This window comes from Nannospalax galili, unplaced genomic scaffold, assembly GCF_000622305.1.
Source record: "Nannospalax galili isolate Female #2095 unplaced genomic scaffold, S.galili_v1.0 scaffold371, whole genome shotgun sequence".
Taxonomy (NCBI): domain Eukaryota; kingdom Metazoa; phylum Chordata; class Mammalia; order Rodentia; family Spalacidae; genus Nannospalax; species Nannospalax galili.
In genome coordinates this window covers 5,874,923-5,881,682 of record NW_008331606.1, presented here as the reverse complement: position 1 = coordinate 5,881,682, position 6,760 = coordinate 5,874,923, and the positions used below count along the sequence as shown (strand labels likewise).

Genomic DNA, 6,760 nt, shown 5'->3' with positions numbered 1-6,760 from the left:
CCCCTTCTCCTTCCACAGCCCCATTCCCACGCCCTGTTTCTTTTCCTTCCAAATGCTGGCCAGCTCCAGTCTGGGGCTCTAAAGAGAAAAAACCTGCAGGGGGGACTTCCTCGGTTCCCCACCCTCTTGCTCACGGCCAGTCAGGGGTATAAGAGGAGCGCGCGGGGGGGGGGGAGCCCAGCCTGTCCCTTTCACAGACATACCTGGAAGCGCGGGTGCGGTCCAGAGAGCCCTGTCCACTCTTCCCTGAAGCCGGCCACCACAGGCAGGCGGCAGCCCCTTGTTCAGTGCTAGCCACCACGACCTGGCCGGGCCGGCCCGGGGCAGAGCCTCTGCAGTGCAGCTCCAGCGCGGGCCGCACTGTTGCCTAGCAACCAGCCGGACCGATTTAAAGGGACCGGGCACTGAAGGGACTGTGCTCTGCTGGCTGAGTACTGCCTTCCCGGTTATCAAAGCTGGGCCACAGCACTGAGCATGCCCAGTGGGGTGGACACTGTGGTGGCTTCTGCCTGGAGGAAATAAGAGAAGGGGCGAGAAAGTGCAGGGCCACCACGCCCACCAATGGTATTATTATAATGAGTCTGGGTGACTCTCAAGGCCACTGGACACTGACTGTGGAGGGACAGAAAGGGAGTTGCATAGGGTTAATCCCTAGGTTTGGTGTTTAGTAATGTAACATCAAGGAGGCTTTGCTTTGGAAGGTCACCTGGCCTGGGTTCAGGGTTCTAACAGTATGGGGATTTCACTCCACCCTCACCTCCACCCCCCACACACTCAAGTCAACACAATGGCTTAGCTAAAAGTTCTACATTGGGACAAGGAGCCAAGGACTTTGAGTCAGGAGAGCCTTGTCCCCTGGCTGTGCCTCTGAGAGATTAGGCCTGCCGATTTCTCTGTCTCTGTCTCCATTTTATCACTCAAGAATTTCCCTAAACTATGTTGAGCCTATTTGAATTAAAAACCTTCGAGGGCAACTAGTTTTTCACTACATTCAGTGTAAAATTGTTTGCTTTTATCAGTCCGGCAAGCACCCTCTTCACACTTTAAATCTCCTCACAACTTCTGGGGGTCTAGTTGGGTGACAAGCACACATTTTCATTATATTATAGATTTCAACAATGCTAGTTGAATAAATAAATGATCTCAGAGTTTGATTAGCCTGACTGTGCAGTGTAGATTCTTCAACCATCATAGTGTGTCTAACCAAGGCTGTGGGACCTGAAACAGGGGGTTGGGAGCATCAGAAATAGTTATGAGTGATTCTTTAGAAAGTTGGTCTTTTCTTAGAAGTATGAGAAAGGGAAATATTGGCTTTGGGATCTCAAGTGAAAGGACATTTTAAAAGTGACAATCTGATTTAGCAAGACCTAACAAGGGAGTGACTTAGGAATAATACCAGGATACATTTCAAAATTTCAAACTTTCTTTGGAACCGGATCTAACAGGTGTTTGGAAGTTGGCAAGGCTGCATTCGGGTGCCCTGAGGCCTAGTTCTCAAGCTGCCTTTTCCTTCTTAGGGAACCAAAGTCAATAGGCATTAGAGGGAGGAAGACGCCTAATATCAATGTGTCTTTTATTAAAAACCCTGTCAGAATTAGTTTGTGAGATTCTGACAAGCGTATCTTTGATACTAAATCTCCAGACTGCCCCATGCTGATAATTTGTTTAATTACCTTAAAAAGGGCTCCATTTGCTTTTTCTTGATATACAAGCCATTACTAATATAATAAAGGGATATTTCTCAGTAATTCTGTGCTTTAGTTTCCTCATTTGTGCAATGGGAGTAAGTATATCTCACTCATAAGAGTGTTGTGCAGAGTAAGAATATTGTTCAAGTCCTTATAATAAACCTTGACACAGAGTCAATCCTATGTAAATGATTGCCATTACTATCTTGCTCTATCATTTCATTACTATCCTAAAATATAAATAAAACTGCGCTGGCAGTGGTACTCTTGGGTATGCTCTGGAAAGCAGAGTGAAATCTTGATACTAATCACACCAAACCTTTATTTCAGGTGGAGTTCCAGAACCTCATTAAGCAGTTCCACCCTACTCCCATATTCTTGAAAAAAAAAGCAACAAAGATCACCTTGGTCTGCTGTAGTTCTGCTTTAAAGATGGTATGTTATTTCTTCATGGTCTAGAAGTAGCAAAGGGCAGACAATGAAGAATTGTGAGAACAGAAGTTTTTATTTTTCAATACTACAATGGTCTTGGAAGAATATGAAAGTCAGAAAATTGTCTGCTATCCCCTGAAACCATTCCTGATACTGAGATAGCAAAGCATTTGATAATAATAGAGTCACACAATCATACAATGGAGCCCAACCTTCTCATTTTACCAGGTAGGTAGGATATTAAGACCCAGAAAAATAATATGATTTACTCTTTGATCACACAGCAAAGTAGGCTTCTTTGATTGCCCTGGCAAGCAATCCTAGTTTTAATAGCCTCAAACATGGAACAATTTGAACAGTGAAAATATATATACATATAGGCCCGTATTGCATATACATAAATATTTAAATACTAATACAGATAATGATAATAATAGTTAGCATTTATCATACTCCACACTGGTATCTCAATGCGTTGTTAGTAGTATCTTCATGATGAATCTAGAATCTGTTTCTTACCATCAGTCTCCATCATTAGTCAGCCCAATTTTGGCTCTCATCATTTCTTGACTAGATTATTGCAATCACTGTCTATTTATATCAACATCTCCCTACTCTCACTCTAAAATGACCCCTGACCTCACCTACTCCCTTTACCTTTACTATCTCTACTCCAGCAGAGTGGTTGTGTTGTTCTGAAAACATCCAGGTAACCCCCCCCCAACCCCAATAGGAACTTTGCTCAACCTGTTTACTTTGTTTTGAAATCTCTTCCACACAATATCTAGATATCTTCTTACCACACCCCCCCTTAGTTTCTAATACTCTAAAAAAAGCAACTTAAGAACGAGTTTATTCTGGCTCATAGTTCAAAGATACAATCCATCATGGTGGGGAGGTCAAGGCAGCAGGAACCTGAGGCAGACGGTGACACACAATGAAGAAGTGGAGAGCAATGAATGCATGCTGCTGCTCATCTCCCTTCGCCATTTATACAGTCTAAGATCCAAAAGGGAATGGTGCCACTCACAGCAGATGTGTCTTCCCACTTCAAAATTCCTACACCTGATAAACACTTTCAAAAGTATCAGGATATAAAAGCAACATTAAAAAGTTTGTGGTTTTGCCAAGTGTGGTGGTAGATGCCTTTAATTCCAGCACTTGGGAGGCAGAGGCAGGCAGATCTCTGTGAGTCAAGGCCAGCCTGGTCTACATAGTGAGTTCCAGGACAGCTGGGGGTTTCAGGCAGACCCTGTCTCAAAAAGACCAAAAAAAAGTTTGTGATTTTGCCAGGTGTGACAGCACACGCCATTAATTCCATACTCAGGAGGCAGAGGCAAGTGGATCTCTGCTAGATTGAGGCCATGTTGGTCCTCATAGTGAGTCCAGGCTACCTGGGGTTACAGGGAAACACTGTCTCAAAAAACTTTTTTAGGTTAGCAATTTTTCTGTATACCAAATAGTAAACTTGCCAAGAAAGAAATCAGGGAAAAATAAAAATATCCCATTCACAATTCCTTAAAAAACTAGGAATAAACCTATCCAAGGACATGAAAGACCTAGATCACAGAAACTTTAAGACACTAAAGAAAGAAATTGAAGACACTAGAAGATGGATTGGCACAAATGAACTACAGATTCAGCACAATCCCTATCAAAATCCCAATGACATTCTTCACAGAACTAGGAAAAAAAATCTTCAAATTAACATGGAAATACAGCAGAACTCCAATTGCCAAAGAAATCCTAAGAAAAAAAGCTGGAGATAGCACAATACCTGTTCTCAGTTACATTACAGACCCCAGGTTGTTAAAAATCAACATGATACTGGCACAAAAATAGACATGTAGACGAATGGAATAAAATAGACGCAAAGCTACAGCCACTTTTAAAATTTTGTTTCTTATTTTTATTTTATGTGTATGAGTATATTGCCTGCATTTGTGTAAGTATACCCATGTTGTGCAGTGCCATGGACGTCAGAAGAAGGTGTGTGTGTGTGTGTGGCGGAAAAAATCAACATGATACTGGCACAAAAATAGACATGTAGACGAATGGAATAAAATAGACGCAAAGCTACAGCCACTTTTAAAATTTTGTTTCTTATTTTTATTTTATGTGTATGAGTATATTGCCTGCATTTGTGTAAGTATACCCATGTTGTGCAGTGCCATGGACGTCAGAAGAAGGTGTGTGTGTGTGTGTGTGTGGCGGGGGGTATGTGTTTGTGGGCACATATATACCATGGCAATCCTATGCAGGCCAGAGGACAACTTTCAAGACTAAGTTCCCTCCTTCCACCAAGTGTGTCCCAGGGATTGAATTCAGATCATCAGGGTTAGTGGCAAGCTCCTTTACACACGGAGCCACTCTGCTAGATTATTTTTTAATCTTCGTGATGTCTGTTATATTATTTCATCAACTTATTCTTCATCCCCAGTACTCTTTGTTATGCTTTGTGTAGACTATTAGTACTGATTTTCATTATGATTTATTTAATTCATTGGGTTTTCCATTTCCAAAATTTCTCTGTATTTTTTTCAAAATCTCAATTTCCTTACTGAATTTTTCTTCCATATTATTGACTTTTTCATCCATATTGTTGATTTTCTCATTCATTTTTTGGCACTTTCCTCTATGTAGCTGACTTTCCAGGTCTTGGATTGAATTTGTCTTCTTGTTTACATCTTCTTTTAAGTCAGTGATCATTTTTACCAATAATCTTTTGAAATTTTTAATCCTATATTTTTCTGACTTCAGTGTCTTTTTTTCAGTAGTTGAGGAATTACAATCTTTTAGAGGAGTCACATAATTTTACCTTTTCATAGTTCTTGTTTCTGTGTTGTGATTTTCACTTCTGTGTGTTTGTTTGTTTGTTTGGGTATATCTTCCAGTTTTGTGGGTTTTTTTTTATTTTTGGTCTTTTTGAGACAGGGTCTCTCTGTAGCCCTAGCTGGCCTGGAACTCACTATATAGACCAGGCTGACTTTGAACTCACAGATATCCACCTACCTCTGCCTCATGAGTGCTGGGATTAAAGGCATGTGCCACCACACCCAGCTTTTTGATGATCTCTTCTTGAGCTATCTACTCTTTGTTTTAAAAGGAAAAATCCACGTTATTTTTAAAATATTTTATTTATTACTTTATGTGTACGAGTGTATTGCCTGCATGTGTGTAAGTGTACCTGTGTTGTGCAATTCTTGTGGAGGTCAAAAGAGGGTATTGGATTCCCTGGAACTGGAGTTATGGACAGTTGTGAGTTGCCATGTAGGTACTGGGAATCAAACCCAGAGTCTCTGAATAAACAGTCAATGTTCTTAACCACTGAGCCATCTCTCCAGCCCTGCAATCTACTCTTTGAAGAATCAATCCACAATACCACTCAGAAAAGAGAAAACAAATGGCCATATCAACAACAATATCAAACTGTACAGACTTAAAAATATACTTAGGCTGGACGTGGTGGCACACGCCTTTAGTCCCAGCACTCAGGAGGCAGAGGCAGGCGGATCTCTGTGAGTTCAAGGCCAGCCTGGTCTACATAGTGAGTTCAGGTCAGCTGGGACTACAGGGAGAGCCTGTCTCCAAAAAAAAGATAAAAAAATACTTAAAATCAATTAAAGTCCACTAATACATTATAAATAACTATAGCAAAGGAAATGTCAAACTACTGTACAATGTGCAGTGCAGTTAAAAGTTATTTAGAGTAAGTGCAGGAATAGTAAATGAATGTGATGAAGGAAAGAATCAGGAAAAGGGTAGAAATAGAAGAGCATCTAAGTTAAATAAAATAAAGGAAAGAAGAAGAGGGGCAGAAAGGAATATTATGGAGGGAATGATAAAAGAGCAAGATACTAGAAAAAAGACAAAAGAAAAAACTCTCAATAATGAAAAAATTAGAATATAGTTAGAGCAATCTAAGAAGGGGAATAAAAAGTTCCATGTAAGCTCAAACCAGACAAAATCCCAGCATAGACATAAGGAAGTGGGTAGGAAATCCCAATCCTATCTAAGGAACTGTTGGTAACTGATGGCTGCTGGGAGGGGCAGAGACAGTCTCTTTCAAGGATGGGACTTTTGGTAAGTTAACCAGGCTCCAGTGGATGGACCCATACTCACTGAAGGATATTTGGAGACACAAATTAGACTCTACAGACCTTATTATATAGTAGAGCATATTAAATTGAGCAGGGGGAAGTAAGGGGAGGTGTGGATGGAGAGATCTAAATAGCATCAAATTGGGGATGGAGAGATAGTCCAGCTGTTAAGAGCACTGACTGCTCTTGTAGAAGACCTGGGTTCAGTTCCCAGCACACACAGTGGCTAACAATTGTCCATTATTCTAGTTCCAGGAGATCTGACACCCCCTTCTGATCTCCATGGGTGTTACATGACATGGGTGCACTTACATACATGCAGGAAATACACTTATACACATAAAATAAAAATAATAAAAGATTTTAATTAATAAATAATGTCAAATTATACTGTATGAAAATCGCCCAAATTTAGGCTGGAGAGATGGCTCAGCAGTTAAGAGCACTGACTGCTCTTGCAGAAGACCCGGGTTTGATTCCCAGCACCCACATGGTGGCTACAAACCATCCTTAACTCCAGTTCCAGGGGAATCTGAAGCC

At 40.9% G+C, this 6,760-nt stretch overlaps 1 protein-coding gene across 2 annotated transcripts in view; it reads right to left on the bottom strand.

Annotated features, from left to right (window-relative positions):
* The window catches only part of Ccdc160 (coiled-coil domain containing 160), a 10,285-nt gene extending 9,997 nt beyond the window's left edge, over positions 1-288 (bottom strand). For both annotated transcript variants that reach the window (XM_008826752.3, XM_008826753.3), the window contains exon 1: positions 204-288. The gene's annotated coding sequence lies outside the window, so the exon portion shown is untranslated. The remainder of the gene's footprint in view (positions 1-203) is intronic.
* Between the last annotated feature and the right edge of the window lie 6,472 nt (positions 289-6,760).